Raw genomic sequence first — 16,909 nt, forward strand, 5'->3', positions numbered from 1 at the left:
AGTGGCTGGCCGAACGCAGGGTGTGTTTGTGACGTCAAACCAGGAACTAAACGGACTGAGGTGATCGCAATCTAGGAGTAGGTCTGGAGCTACTCAGAAACTGCATGAATTTTTTAGTAGCAATTTTGCTACTCTTTCGTTCGCAATTCTGCTAAGCTAAGATACACTCCCAGAGGGCGGTGGCCTAGCGTGTGCAATGCTGCTAAAAGCAGCTAGCGAGCAAGCAACTCGGAATGACCACCATGGACTTGTTTTGGGTAAAAAAAAAGTAGCTTGAATTTGGAAAAAAAATTGTGCGAAATATTGCTGTAAAGACCATTTTATTTTGGCGCAAAATTTTTTGAGCACAATAGAATTCCCCCCAAAGTGAGGGAGAGATAAAGTACCAACCAATCATCCCAATCAAAAACAGCTTGTAAAATGACATGAGATGATTGGTTGGTACTTTAGCTCTCCACTTTATCTCGCTCCAAGCTTTGATACATCTCCCTCTGTATTTTCATGACATTGTTTATATCTCTGCATGAATAAAACTAGCAAGAGTAGCATATATACAGTATGTTTTACTGTGACAATAGAATAAAGAGAAATCAGAACTACAACTCATACAGTACCAGGTAAAATGCTATAGACTATTAGATGAAGTATGATCTTATAAATACTCTAATGCTATTAATGGTACAACATCCTGCATGTTTCTGGACACAATACGGAAAGGGACACCATTATTCCAAAACTACAGATTTACCATAATCACAGTCTTTTAGTCTTTTTCCTGATATAATCCATATTCTGAAGATGGTTTCTAATCACTTGTAACATGCAGGAACAGCCATGCCCACTTACTTATATTGTTGCAGCTCCAGACATTCTGTCAGCCCACCACTAATGTGGGTAACATTCCAAACAATGAGCCCAAGTGCCAGGGACAAAGCAGCCCAACGGGATTTCTGCTCTGTCAGGGCCTGCAGTTGGCCATCATTAGTGTGCACAGCAGCAGTGACAGGCACCAATGGCAGGCCTGGAGTCCCAGCCTAGATCCCAATGCATGTGTGCCCCCACTGCACCCTGGCACCATTATCAGCCTTTTTCATAGCCAGCAAGGCACGGTGGGCCCTGTGCACCCTGGCACCCAGCCATGGATGGACAGAAAAAAACAGGTGCAGACAACAGATGAGGAGAGGAGAGCGGCATTCATATGAAGTTTGAAGTGCTGACTGGGCTGCTGGAGGTCAGGGAGGTGAGCACCAGAGACCTGGTGAGTGTGAGATGCACCCAAAACAGTCATTTTGCAGAGTGTCACCCTGTAATATCCTCCTGCAGGTCACCTTACACTAGTTACTGTACCCTGCTCTTCCTGAGCCTCCCCTATCATGCACTGTGGCAGCAGGTACAGGTGCAAGGGCAGATGCTGTACTACATGCCTCTAACAACTTGTTGGGGGAATTCTCTCTCTCTAAGACACGGATGGGATGATCACAGGCATGTATGCACACAGTGTACTTATACCTGGTGCTTTTGAGAGACAGATACAGGATCCTGCCCTTGTTGGGCCATACTCTTGAGTTGCATGCACCTCTGCTCTGCAGACCAATCCCACAATTTCTATCAACTGCGCTTACATATGCAATGTTGACCAACTATGGTCAGTTTGGAGTCATATACACCTCAGCTGCATCTCCACTTGCAGCTTAAGCTAGGTACACATTATAAAGTATTGGGCCAATTTGCCAATAATTGGGGCAATCAGACTTTTTAAATAACATTTTTATTGACTCACAAAAACCACTCTGGCACAATTATGACACAATACAAAAATGGAATTGGTAGACATTGATACAGGTAAATAAATGGGTAAGTAATAGCTGATGGTCAAAGAATCAAGAACAAAACTCCTTATAACCTCTGGAGTTTAAATATATGATAGCAACAGTAGGTAGTACAGTGACCATCTCTTAAAAGGGAGCCTCACCAGCCTTTGTAGCCAGGTTGTACCAGTAGATTAGTCTTTTTATTTTTCTATGTAGGCATGAGTGTTTTGCATAAACATCAATAAAATGGTCCAAACAACTATTTAAGTCATTCACATCAGTCCCTGCCCAAAAGGAGCTTGCAATCTTTATTAACTATCACATGGACACATACACACTATCGTTGACTTGGTTTTTTTTTGTCAGAAGTCAATTAATCTACCCAGGCTTATAGATAGGGCTGTGTGTCCAGTGCCATTGGCTCATATGGTAAATATTCGCTAGATAAAACATTAAGGGACTGCAGCAGATATCTTCACCATTCATAAAAAGTACAAAATGTGAGGGGCAGGACTGGGAGTGGGAGGAGTAATGAGTATAGATGGGAGTCAGGATTAATTCTTGTCCCCTAAAAGAAAATTCTAGATCCACCCCTGAATACGAAGCAAATCACTTTAGTGTTTAGATAACCTCAGAGCACAGTTAATAGTTAAAAATTCATATATCACTGATCCCTCACTGCTTGGTGATGGGTAGAGAAACCTAGAACCGTTATCACACTTATTAATGGTATACACTATATCCTTACTGTTTCATTACTGCAAAGAAGAGGATATCTAATGCCTTTAGCCATCACATGGCAATGCAAATTTAATAAATGTTCATAGTCAAATGATCTCTGGGGAATAAATCAATCAGTTGAAATTATGTAAATATTTAATATTGGTGTATGTTTAGAATATACTGTAGTATATAAACTGAGCATTCCTGCTATCATTCAGGAGATAATACCATATACCAGTTTTTCCCAAAATATTTTGCATCACAGCACCCTAGAGAATCGAAAACATTTTTATGGCACCCCTAGGCCAAAAGTTTCTTATGGAGAAATTTAGGGAAAAAATATTAAATTAAATAAATTGTATTTATACATCATCCTTAGGTTCAATTATGTGGTGAGGACCAAGGTTTGCTTCTGTTTGTCCACATATTTTATGATTGGCAGCCACAAGCACTGGTTTTGCCTATTACATTGATTATAAATAATCTGAAAATGGTCCTGTACCACCAATACAAGGCAGCCTTTGGGAACCACTGCCTTATACAGTAGTACCTGTTGGGGTGAGCTCTGGAATACAGGACATGTAAAATAATTTACTAGCTGTTATCATTCAAATCAGAAACAGTTATATAGCCATTTTATCATTTTATTGTAATCTGTCATATTTCCCGCAGAAATTGTTTGTTGACATATGAACTATAGCTTCAAGTTTTTAGTAGATATTATATTAATACAGTTATTTAAAGAGATGTGTTTCAAGTAACTTGTCAAATCACAACATTCAACATGATGAACAGTTTAAATAGATTAAACTTGATACTAAAAAATAATAGTTTAACTGTACTTAAAAAAAAACTAGTGGATTATATCAAATAATTACTATATTTCCTAGTATACAGGGTTGGACTGGCCCACATGGTACAGGGGAAACCACCGGTGGGCCCTACTGCCTGGGGGCCCACCCCCTCCTCTGGGTATCAGGTTTCAGACTGTACTGTTACTAATCTAGTACATTATCATGCATGCACTACAGTATTTACTGTATATATTTATCTAGGGGATCAACACTTGCAAAATGGTTAGGCAAACCAATGTGGTGGCTGGGCACACCCCCTCTAGAGACTGGCCACACCCCTAAACATGGGCCCCTACAACTGTATTTCCCCGGTGGGCCCTACATGTCCCAGTCCGACACTGCTAGTATATTTAACAAAATAATTTATTTCATATTTTTCCCTTCCATTTATTAGGATAAAGTTTCATTTGTAGTCTGCATTAACATTGTGTTCACTAATGAAAAACATAAAGCCTCTTTGTTTATTATATTAATAACGATTAGTATATGATCAAACTGATGTTTTATGGTCAATCCAACTTATATGTTGCTTATAAGTTACATGATTCTGTAACTTGGCAAATCACAACTAATTTTTTCCCAAAGCCAAACATTTACCTTGATTAGTATTTAATGCGAATTAGGGGGAATACTGCGCTAGATCATAGATATTATGCTTACCAGCATAAAAAAACTAAATTATTTGAGAAATATAAAGGATAAATTCCTCTGGATATTTGTATTGGTGGTGCACCCTGAGTCAGTATAGTGCTAAGCAATTACATGAGAAGAAAAAGAAGACTCTTTTGTGGGTGCATTCTTAGAATGTAGTCAGAAGATGATTATAGTGTTTAAAAATTAAAACATAAAGTTTTTATTCATACAGTGTTAAAAATGTGACAGTTGATATGTCCTAAACAAACATGACATCAACAGAGTATTAAAAACTCCACACATAAACCTTCTCTAATGTTATAAATATATGTGTAACTTAACCCTGAATGCATAAATCTTGTGTGAATCCATGGGGGTGAATTCACTCAACATAGGCACTCCCCTACATGTGGAACCGCTCCATCACATTATTTACTCATAAGTACGTATACCCGTGGATTCACACAAGATTTATGCATTGATGGTTTAGGTGATGACACTGACCACAATACCACACCTATGGTCCCCCTATTCAGGGTTAAGTTACACATATATTTATAACATCAGAGACCATTTATGTGTGGAGTTTTTAATACTTTGTTTGTTGTTGCCATGTTTGTTTAGGACATATCAACTGTCACATTTTTAACAATGTGTGAATAAAAACTTTGTTTTAATTTTTAAACACTATAGTCGTCTTCTGACTACATTCTAAGAGTGCACCCACAAAAGAGTCTTCTTTTTCTTCTCATGTAATTGCTTAGTATTTAATGCCCCATACCTGAAAATATCAGTGATTGGTAAAGATAATTAAGCAGCTTTAATGTAAGATGTATTGTCATTGATAGAGAAGATATGCACTAATGTAGTACACTGTGCTACTTGACCTCACCAGTGTTGGCTTCACAGCTGCAGTTACCATTTCTTTTCTAAAAAACAACTAAATAATTTTTGCTTAATTACAAATGTAGGCATAATTATAGTGTATACTAATAGGCTGAAATAGTGGACCTGAGGGGATAGTTGGGACAAAGGAAAAGGACTGCCCTACATGCAAGAGCTTACATTAAAAAAAAACAAGTTCTGCCGTCATAATAATTACTAAACAAGACAAAACCAAAGAAAAATTTTCCAGGTGTAAAGGGTTTCAAAGGGGATGAAGGTGAGAATAAATGTATTCATTGTTCTTACAAGATAACCAAACCTATGTAGCACTATAGAGAAGCATCCATCAGCCAAAACACCAAGTTCAAGGCTTATAGATTTCAATGAAGTACAATAGATATATTTAATATGTCTAGCTCATTAAAACACTCAAACAAAAACAAAAAAGTGCACATACAGTACCAAATTTTGTTGTCAGTTGCATAAAACTGTTAAAATATTGCTAATAATAATAAATTATACAATAAATTGTAAACGTAAAGTGTGTTTCAATTAAATATAGCTATATTTTAAAAATGTTCCTCAGTTAAAGTATTGAATATACTTTTAGAGGATTTCAAAAATGATTGTTGCTATAAAATACCTGAAATGCTTGTTGGACTATAACCACATGTCTTGTAAAACCAGGTAACAAAAGACTAGGCAAATCTGTAATGGGCCCTACACACTTGCCAATGTTTCCGAATATGCACGATGGCTGATTTTAATGATTATTGACCATCGTCCAAATTGGCTTGCTATGCAGAGGGAAAACCAACAATGAATGACTGCAGGGACATGCATCGTTCATCATTGGTGCATACACACTGAGTGATATGAACAAGAGTATTCATATCGGCCACACAAATCGGCAAGTGTGTAGGGCCCATAAGATATATGTTTTAAATCTGCACATACCTTTTATCATATAATCAATTAAGAAGGTGTTTACCATGTCCTAAGCTTAACTGTTGAAAGTTCATTTTTTTCCTCTGGCATACTAAGATTAACTAATGTGGTAGCAGTATTTGGAATTTAAGAAATCAAGAAATATAGGCCACAGTGTCTTCAATAACAGAAAATTTCCTTAAACTGTGAAGTCACTTCCACAATTAAAACAGTCCTAGATCAATATACAGTATTTTGAAAGTAACACATTTTTTTCTCAGGACATTTTGCTTTTGGTGATGACTCTTTTCAATGCTGATGTATAGTTGCAATCTGCTAAACTTTGGATGTGGCTTTAAAACATAATTAAAATAATAACTTTTCCTTCTTATTGATCATTTTCATGCCCATTTATTATAGAGTTATTTAAACAAATACTGTACTTTCGATGATAAAAGTTTCTCAAATAAAATGTAAAGAAATATAAAACATTCCACTGAAAGGTAAGTACTTCTACTTATTGACTGCGACCATTAGGTGCAAAACAATTTAATAGAAAAAAATCCACTTTATTTGATCTCTTCCTATTGTTCCATACAAATACAGAAATAACTGTCCCAAGGCGCAACCAGGGGACCTATGCAGCCCTCTGTAAATAAGGACCACCAAATCCTAATTATAGATAATGTAAATAAGAATTACGGAATGGGCGCACAATCCCTTTTCAAAAAAAGACAGAGTAAAAAATGCTTAACAAGTGATAAGTCCATAAAAGAGTCCTTTTGTTTGCACAAATATTCATATGTAGATGATCAGTCTCTCTTTGTCAACATGAATTCACTTCCACAGTATCCTCAGAAGGGAAAATAAAAACAACAACAAAGAGACCATAGTGTAGTATTTTGAAAATATATCATCCAGAATTCCAATATATTTTTGCTCTGAAGAACACTATGTAATTTGTGATGGGGGTACAGATGTACCATACTCACACAGCACACAGAAGAATCTCCCATATAAAGGTATCTTTATAAGAGACACCTCGTGCAAAGGATAACCTTCTCAACACCATGAGAGTAACACAGCAACTGGGTACATCACATACCATACTCACATAGACATGTGTGATTTAAATCACGAAGCGGTTTCTTCTGGGTGTGATGATTCCCCACACACTCGAAATTATCATGCAATGGAATTATTTTTACAAATTTATTAGAAATAATAAAAAAAAAAAGTATAACACACAATGAAGGTAGGTGGTATCACAAAACCAACTGGCCTCTGTGGCCGCAAAAGAAGGCCAAATGGAAAAATCTGTGTACCTTGCATGTGGTCATAAGGCTCCCCTTAACCGTAAAAATATGAAAGATAATCTCCCAGCTCACAAACATAATTTAACTAAGGGAGAAAGGAAGGCTTTAGATAGTCTCAAATCCAATGAAAGTATTATCATTAAATCTGCAGATAAAGGCGGAGTGGTGATACTGAACAAATCGCAATATGTTAAAGAGGTAGATCACAAGTTAAATGATGGGTCCACATATAGAAAGCTTAAATCAGACCCTTCTTTTAAAGTACTTAATAACTTAAAATCTTTAGCTACTAAATTCCATGAAATGGGAACTATTGATAAGGATACTCTTTAGTTTCTGATAAAAGAGGAATATACAGTGCTGGTTTTATATCTTTTACTGAAGATACATAAAAGCTTACTCGATCCCCCCAGACTTCCCATTATAGCGGGCACCAATTCCATCACTTTAAATCTTTCTTATTTTATAGATTACCACTTACAACCATTAGTCGTAGAAAGCAAGTCTCATTTGAAGGATACAAAGGACATTTTGAATAAACTTAATAAGGTAGAAAAACCTGAGGGCTTATTCTTGGTCACAGGAGATGTGACCTCTCTATATACTTTTAATAAACATGTGAATGGCATACAGGCCATAATAGAGATTTTGAAAAACAGTGAAATGTCATAGGACCTGCAAAAAATGATTGTGGAAGGGATAGAGTTTATTTTGTATAATAACTATTTTAATTTTGAAGGAACCTTTTACAATTAGGAAGTTGGCATGGCAATGGGGACCAGGTTTGCCCCCAGTTATGCCAATATATTTATGTCGAAGTGGGAGGAGTCCTCCGTATGGCAAGGTCATGACTGGGTGGCAAACCTGGTCCATTGGTGGCGATATATAGATGATGTGCTATTCCTCTGGAACGGGGATGATAGTTCCCCAAACAATTTCTGCGAATATTTAAATAACAATGATTTGAATATTGACCTAACCTTTATATCAAGTAAGAAGCTTATCCACTTTTTGGATCTGTATATCAGTATCAATGAAGGAGTTACAGAAACATCTAATTATATTAAACCATCTGACTCAAACACATATATAGATCCCAAAAGTAATCAACTTCCCAGGTGGCTTAACAAAGTACCGAAGGGACAATTCATGTGTTTCCTAAGGAATTGTTCCTCTTTGCAGAAATTTAAAGAAGAGGCCACCATTATGAAAGAAAAATGTATTAAAAAGGGATATAATATTATAGATATAGAGAAATCAATAGAAGAAGTCACTAATGTGGATAGGAAAACACTATTAATAGATAAAAAAAAGAGAAAGTACAAACTGACTCCTCTTATACATTAGCTTTTAATACTCGTTATACTTGTCAACATAAATTCATTGAATCTATTTTTAAAAAGAATTGGCATATTTTATTAAGAGACCCCACTCTCCGAGAAATTCTCCCAGAGAAACCTCATTTCATTTATAAGAGAGCACGGAATACCAAGGACAGAATTGTTTCTAGCACTTTTATAAATAAATCAGATGGAATTAAATCTAGAAATAAAGGGTTTCACAGATGCTTAGATTGTGCAATGTGCAAATCATATCCGAATAGTGAAAGAGAAACCCTAGAATTTAACCATAGTGGGAAAACATTCCCAATTTCTCCTTTTATTACATGTAACTCCAAATATTGTGTTTATGTTATAAAGTGTTCTTGCAACATGATGTACGTAGGAAAAATTACTGGGGCCCTAAAAATGTGATGGTCTGAACATATAAGAAATATCAAAAAAGGTAATGAGAACCATCCATTCTCATTGCATTTAAAAAACATACATAATTATTCGACCAAACATATAACACAATTTTGGGGGATAGACCTAATAAAGGATGATTGGAGAAAAAATAATAAAGATATCCAATTGTCCAGGAGGGAACTTAAATGGATTTTTTATTTAGACACTTTGGCCCCATGTGGTTTAAACCACGATTTTGAATTAAAATGGTTTATGTAAGCACCAGCTTCCATTTACCCCCATTGCTTATTATTATCCTGCAGATGTTCTATTGTTTATTTTAGTGTATAAAGAAAGAATGTGTTTCTAATGTTTAATGTTCTGATGTAATTTCCGACTGTGGTTGGCAACAGTGGTGTGGAGGGCAAAATATGTCCATTCACATCCAGCTACCGATTGATGTATGCACGCCGAGGACACTTCCAGTTCTGGTTGGTGGTGCGGCGGTTGGTGGGCGGAAGCTGACCTCCATGATGCGGCTGTACCCGGGATGGTTGGTGCCGGCGGCTCTGTGGTTGGCGCTTCCGGTTCCAGCCAGCGCTGTGAGCCGCGACCGTAAGTGGGCGGCATGTAAAGTCTGTAATTGGACTTCTTAACTTAGGTATATAAAGATGTACTGTGGCTGGCGTCTCCCCTTTCTTGAAAAAGACTGTTTATCAGACAAAATGAGTTGCTTAAGGGGAGCCTCATGACCACATGCAAGGTACACATATTTTTCCATTTGGCTTTTTTTTGCGGCTGCATAGGCCAGTTGGTTTTGTGATTCCACCTACCTGCATTGTGTGTTATACTTTTTAAATAAAAATAATTCCAATAATTTGGTGACCCAAAGAAACCGCTACGTGATTTAAAACACACATGCCTATGTGAGTATGGTACGTGATGTACCCAGTTGTTGTGTTACTCTCAGATGTTGAGAAGGTGATCCTTTGCACAAGGTGTTCCTTATAAAGATACCTTTACAGTATGTGGGAGATTCTTCTGTGTGCTGTGTGAGTACAGTACGTCTGTACCCCCCATAACAAATTACGTAGTGTTCTTCAGAGCAAAAATATATTGGAATTCTGGATGATATATTTTCTAAATACTATACTATGTTCCCTTTGTTGTTTTTATTTTCCTTCTTTCTGAGGATACTGTGGAAGTGAATTCATGTTGACAAAGAGAGACTGTTCATCTACATAATAAGAATATTTGTGCAAACATAAGGACTCTTTTACGGACTTATCACTTGTTAAGTATTTTTTATTCTGTCTTTTTTTTAAACGGGATTGAGCGCCCATTTTGTAATTCTTCTTTACTTCATACTGTTCCATTTATAGTAATACCTATCCTCCAAAATGATTTGACTTTCACAATTCCACCAAAAAATAAGTTAAAAGCTATACTTATGAGATCCTTTAAAATGCTTCAAAACAGCAGATTTACAATCACCATTTAAAATATTTCTCAAAATGTTATGCATACCTTTTAAAGACTCTACTTAATTCTACCAATATACTGATTGAACTGAAATGAATTTTAAGAGCTATAGTTTTGCTTTACATTTGTATAAAATTTTGTCTTTTATCACAAACTCCTCAACTTCCATAAAACCTTTACATTATGGTTTAATTCTATATTTTAGTATATGTGCAAGTATTGCCTACATCTGCTAATAACTGATTAAATGACAATTGATGCTATCTAAAAAAAAAAAAAAAACATCATAGAAATATAACAAGGCCAGCACTAAATAATTAAATTATCCAGTCACATTAATCAAATTAAAAATGGTTAATTGTATGACATCTAAAGTTAAAAAAGTCTGTGATGAGATTTGGTAGAAGAACACAAAAACTTACATAAACCTGACTTTTTGGCACTTTGGTGCATATGGGCAGTACGGACGGAGTAATGGTTAGCATTACTATCTCACAGCACTGAGGTCATGGGTTCGATTCCTACCATGGCCCTAACTGTACGGAGTTTGTAAATTCTCCCCATACTTGCGTGGGTTTCCTCCGGGTACTCCGGTTTCCTCCCACAATCCAAAAATATACTGGTAGGTTAGTTGGCTCCCAACTAAAATTAACCCTAATGTGAATGTGTCTGTGTGTACATGTGATAGGGAATATTGAGTGTAAGCTCCACTGGGGCAGGGACTGATGTGAATGGGCAAAATATTCTCCGTAAAGTGCTGCAGAATATGTGTGCGCTATATAAATAACTGGTAATAATAATAATATAATAATATGGATCAAAAATTCTATTGAGTGTACCATTTGAAAATCAATAATATAACAAAGTGCCTAGTAGATTGCTCTCATCTAATATATGTATTTTTATTGTGTACATACCAGGCATCCATAATTTTTTATGTCCTTAAAAACATTTTTTATTCTAAAATAAGTAAATATAGCCAATGGACAGATGCTAAACTGGGTTTTTTCATATACCCGTACCCTGGCCTTTTCATATAGTTTTTATCCTTCCTACATTAATTTACTTAAACATTTAACTAGTGTGGTTGATATGTGCTTCAGCTGACAATGTTGACATTGGTGCTGACTGCATCTGATAATTGTGTGTGTGTGTGTGTGTGTGTGTGTGTGTGTGTGTGTGTGTGTGTGTGTGTGTGTGTAATAGGATTTAACAATCACAGATCACAAGTTCTAATGTCCTATATAATAAAACATTTATATACACCTCTCTAGAGAAGCCATCACAGAGCAAATCAAAGATTTAAATAATTTGAATTTACATTAAGTACATTTGCACACAAGCTGTTGCTTAAATATGACTAGGGGATAATTTAATTATATTTATCTTACCTGTATATTTACTACAGGAGGCAAAATATCTTTCATAGTGTGGGCTCCCATTGCAGAATCATCTGTGTCAATAAGATGGTCTGTAGGGACATTCTGGACTGGTTTGAGGTAAGCAATTTAATTCTGCTTTGAGTCGAGGGTCACACACACATCATAGGAGAATGGAAATGGTAAGCTCCCATCACTGATCTCAGAGGGACATCTCAGGGTGAACTGAGGATACACGTTGACTTATAGTCCCAAAAGATGTGGTATTTGATTTTCTGCATTTAAAAAGTACTGTAACCATCACTGTGACAATGAATACAAGTGAAATCAGAGTTATAGCCACTACCAGGTAGAATGTTACATTAGATGAAGTATCTGGATTACTTGGTTGTCTTCTTATCTCTGGTACAACTTGTTGAACATTTTCTGCTACAACCAAGGTCAAAGTGACTGTAGATGATAAGGATGGTACTCCATTATCTTTCACCAGAACCACAATTTGTTGCCTTAAAGAATTTGTTTCTTGAAGGTCACGTCCTAAAATGATTTTACCTGTGTGCTGGCCAATTGTAAATAATGAGGTATCAGGAACTTGTAGTAAGTGATAGGTGAGCCAGGCATTGTGTCCAGAGTCAGCATCCACTGCAATCACTTTGGTCACTAGATAACCTTTCTCAGCAGAGTGAGGAATAAACTCAAATAATGCTCCCTCAGTGTCTGAGGATGGATAGAGAATCTTAGGAGTATTATCATTCTTATCAACAATACATATCCTCACTGTGACATTACTGCCACAATAAACAAAATAGATATGAGGGCTATGGCTATTACTAGATAAAATGTTACATTGGATGGAGTATCTGAATTACGAGGTTGGCGTCTTATTTCTGGTTCAAGTTGTTGAAAGTTTTCAGCAACAACCAAGTTCAAAGTGACTGTAGCTGACAAAGAGGGTACTCCATTATCCTTCACCAGAACCACAATCTTTTGTCTCAAAGATTCTGTGTCTGGAAGGTCTCGCCCTATCCTAATTTCACCAGTGCGTTGGCCAATGGTAAACAAAGAAGGATCAGGAACTTGTAGAAAGTAATAGGAGAGCCAGGCATTGTGTCCAGAGTCAGCATCCACAGCAATCACTTTGGTCACTAGATAACCTTTCTCAGCAGAGTGAGGAATAAACTCAAATAATGCTCCCTCAGTGTCTGAGGATGGATAGAGAATCTTAGGAGTATTATCATTCTTATCAACAATACATATCCTCACTGTGACATTACTGCTTAGAGGAGGCGATCCACTGTCTTTCGCCATCACCTGGAACTGAAATTCCCGCAGCTGTTCATAGTCAAAAGATCTCTGAGCATAAATCACCCCAGTCATTGAGTTTATGGAAACATATTATGTGATTGGTATATCTTCTATATTCATATCTATAATGGAGTATACTAACCAAGCATTTTCACTGTCATCCAAATCTGAGGCATGTACACTATCTACTGAATGCCCTGCTGGGGTGTGCTCTGGAATGTAGGAGACATATGTTGATTTAGAAAAGACTGGAGGATTGTCATTCACATCTGAAACTGTAATATGTATTGTTTTTTCAGTTACTATTGGAGGAGAGCCTTCATCTTCAGTTATAAAAGTAATGCTATAATTAGCATTTATTTCCCTGTCCAAGGTACTTGTAACATAGTAACATAGTAACATAGTATCTGAGGTTGAAAAAAGGCAATTGTCCATCGAGTTCAACCTATTTGTGGTCTCCTATGCATGATGATTTGACTAAAATTTCTGACTGATGCTGCTGTCAGCCGTTGCATTTTATCCCTATTTATAGTAACTATAATGCATGACTATGCACCATACCCCTGGATATCCTTATCCATTAGGAATTTATCTAACCCATTCTTAAAGGTGTTGACAGATTCCGCCATTACAACTCCCTCGGGCAGGGAATTCCAAACACGTATTGTCCTTACCGTGAAAAAGCCTTTACGACGTATTGTGTGGAATCTCCTCTCCTCTAACCTGAGCGAGTGTCCACGAGTCTTCTGTGTTGATCTAACCAAAAACAGGTCCCGCGCAAGCTCTGTGTATTGTCCCCTTATATATTTGTAGATGTTGATCATATCCCCTCTTAGTCTCCGCTTTTCCAATGTAAACATGCCTAGTCTTTCAAGCCTTTCCTTATATTCCATCGTCTCCATGCCCTTAATTAGTTTGGTCGCCCTCCTCTGTACCTTTTCTAGCTCCAGGATATCCCTTTTGTAGTACGGTGCCCAGAATTGTACACAGTATTCAAGGTGTGGCCTCACTAGTGATTTATATAACGGGAGTATAATACTCTCGTCCCTAGCATCAATACCCCGTTTTATGCATGCTAATATCTTATTAGCCTTCTTTGCTGCAGTCCTACTTTGGGTACTACTGCTTAGCTTGCTATCTATGAGGACACCTAAGTCCTTTTCCAGTACAGAATCCCCTAATTTTACCCCATTTAATAGGTAGGTGTAATTTTTGTTCTTGTTACCACAGTGCATTACCTTACACTTGTCTGTGTTGAAGCGCATTCTCCATTTGGCTGCCCATGCTTCTAATTTAACTAAGTCGTTCTGAAGAGACTCGGCATCCTCCTCTGTATTTATAGCCTTACACAATTTGGTATCATCTGCAAAAATTGACACCATGCTCTCTAGACCTTCTGTCAGGTCATTAATGAAAATATTGAACAATAGCGGTCCTAATACTGAGCCTTGCGGCACACCACTTAGCACTTCAGTCCAAGTTAAAAAAGATCCATTAACCACAACGCGCTGCTCCCTATTATCTAACCAGTTTTTGACCCAAGTGCATATTGTGCTTCCTAGCCCTGATTCTTGTAGCTTGTAGATAAGTCTCATGTGTGGTACAGTATCGAATGCTTTGGCAAAGTCTAAAAAGATTACATCCACGTCTTTACCCTGATCTAGGTTTGCGCTTACTGTTTCATAAAAGCCAAGTAAGTTGGTTTGACAGGATCTGTCCTTCATAAACCCATGTTGATTCCTTTTAATGACCTTATTGACTTCAAGGAACTTCTGAATACTATCTCTTAGAATACCTTCCAATACTTTCCCCACTATAGATGTAAGACTAACTGGTCTATAATTACCTGGTTCAGCTTTACTTCCCTTTTTGAATATAGGCACTACTTCCGCTATACGCCAGTCTTTGGGAACCATACCTGATATAACTGAATCCTTAAAGATCAAAGATAGCGGTTTTGCCAGTTCAGAGTGAAGCTCCATTAGAACCCTTGGGTGAATACCATCGTGCCCTGGTGATTTATTAATCTTTAAATGTTTTAATCGGTCACAGACTACTTCCTCGCTTAAATAAGTACCTATCAGTGGGAAATTCTCATTATTGAGATTGCGTGTCAGTCCCTGAATTGGGTCCTCTCTAGTGAATACTGTTGAAAAAAACTAATTTAGTGTGTCCGCTATGTCATTATCATTTTTGCTTAAGACTCCCAACTTGTCTTTTAAAGGGCCTATACTCTCCTTCTTTAATCTCTTGCTATTAATGTATTTAAATAATTTTTTGGGATTCGCTTTGCTTTCCTTTGCTACTAGTTTTTCAGTTTCTACTTTAGCCGCTCTTATTTCCTTTTTGTTACATTCCTTATAGTGCTGAAATGACTCTGCTTCCCCGTCAGATTTGTATTTTTTAAATGCTCTCCTTTTCTTGCCCATAAGTTCCTTAATCTTTTTAAACAAAAAGAAAGGATAAGGTGGTTTTAAGCGACCAGTGGTGTCTGATGCTAATAGGACACTCAAATTTAAAAGAAAATATTTTTATTAAATCTAATATGCACCAATAAAAACAAATAAAACAGTAGCCCTAGTTACAAGGGGCTAAAAAAGTTACTAAAAAACCGTATATAAAATATAAGTTAGTATAAAATCAATAATACGAACTTAGATAAGACAAGAGAAAAAAAGTCCTAAAAAGTACAAACTTGGACATAAGATCAGCATAAAAAGTATATAAAAAAGTTCTTAGCTTTTAGAGAGGATATGTATCATAGCACCCAACGCGTTTCATCCTATCTGGACTTCATCAAGGGGTTGACCCCTTGATGAAGTCCAGATAGGACGAAACGCGTTGGGTGCTATGATACATATCCTCTCTAAAAGCTAAGAACTTTTTTATATACTTTTTATGCTGATCTTATGTCCAAGTTTGTACTTTTTAGGACTTTTTTTCTCTTGTCTTATCTAAGTTCGTATTATTGATTTTATACTAACTTATATTTTATATACGGTTTTTTAGTAACTTTTTTAGCCCCTTGTAACTAGGGCTGCTGTTTTATTTGTTTTTATTGGTGCATATTAGATTTAATAAAAATATTTTCTTTTACATTTGAGTCTCCTATTAGCATCAGACACCACTGGTCGCTTAAAACCACCTTATCCTTTCTTTTTGTTTACACTGCACATGAAGCACCTTACCAATGCTTCTTTCTTTAAGGTGGAGCTGACGCCCGATTAATATAAAGGGAGTGTCTAGAAAAAGGAGACTTTTTTGTTCATTTATAAATATCCTGGACTACATTCTAGTATAATTTGGTATCGCGGTTAAGCGCCGAAAAGCTTTTCCCCCATCTATCCTTAATCTTTTTGTTAAGCCACATCGGTTTATGATTTTTATTCCTTTTTTTGCTGCTCATAGGAATAAATTTGAGTGTATTTTTAGCTAGCAGGAATTTTAGTACCTCCCATTTCTCCGTAGTATTTTTTCCTAAAAACAAACCTTCCCATTCAATATCCCTGAAAAATACCCTCATCTTTTCAAAATTTGCTTTGCTAAAGTTTAGAGTCCTAGTTGAGCCAGTATAGGGCTGTTTATGGAAACTGATATTGAATGTGACCATATTGTGGTCGCTGTTTCCTATGGGTTCCCCTACTATAATACCTGATACCAAATCCCCATTGTTTGTTAATACCAGGTCTAAGATTGCATTGTACCTAGTTGGTTCCTCAATTAGTTGGACTAAGTAGTTATCATTAAGTGTGTTTAAAAACATATTGCCCCTAGCAGTATCACATGAATCGTTTATCCAGTTTATCTCTGGATAGTTAAAATCTCCCATCACTACTATGTCTCCTACTCCTGCTGCTCTTTCAATTT

General features: G+C 36.6%; 1 protein-coding gene and 1 pseudogene across 3 annotated transcripts in view; both read right to left on the minus strand.

Annotated features, from left to right (window-relative positions):
- Positions 1-16,909, minus strand: part of LOC134933410 (protocadherin gamma-C5-like) — a 688,451-nt gene that overhangs the window by 576,148 nt on the left and 95,394 nt on the right. The window lies entirely within an intron of this gene.
- Positions 1-16,909, minus strand: part of LOC134933911 (uncharacterized) — a 34,830-nt pseudogene that overhangs the window by 14,271 nt on the left and 3,650 nt on the right.

The sequence above is a fragment of the Pseudophryne corroboree genome, chromosome 6, assembly GCF_028390025.1.
Source record: "Pseudophryne corroboree isolate aPseCor3 chromosome 6, aPseCor3.hap2, whole genome shotgun sequence".
In the NCBI taxonomy this organism is placed as follows: Eukaryota; Metazoa; Chordata; class Amphibia; order Anura; family Myobatrachidae; genus Pseudophryne; species Pseudophryne corroboree.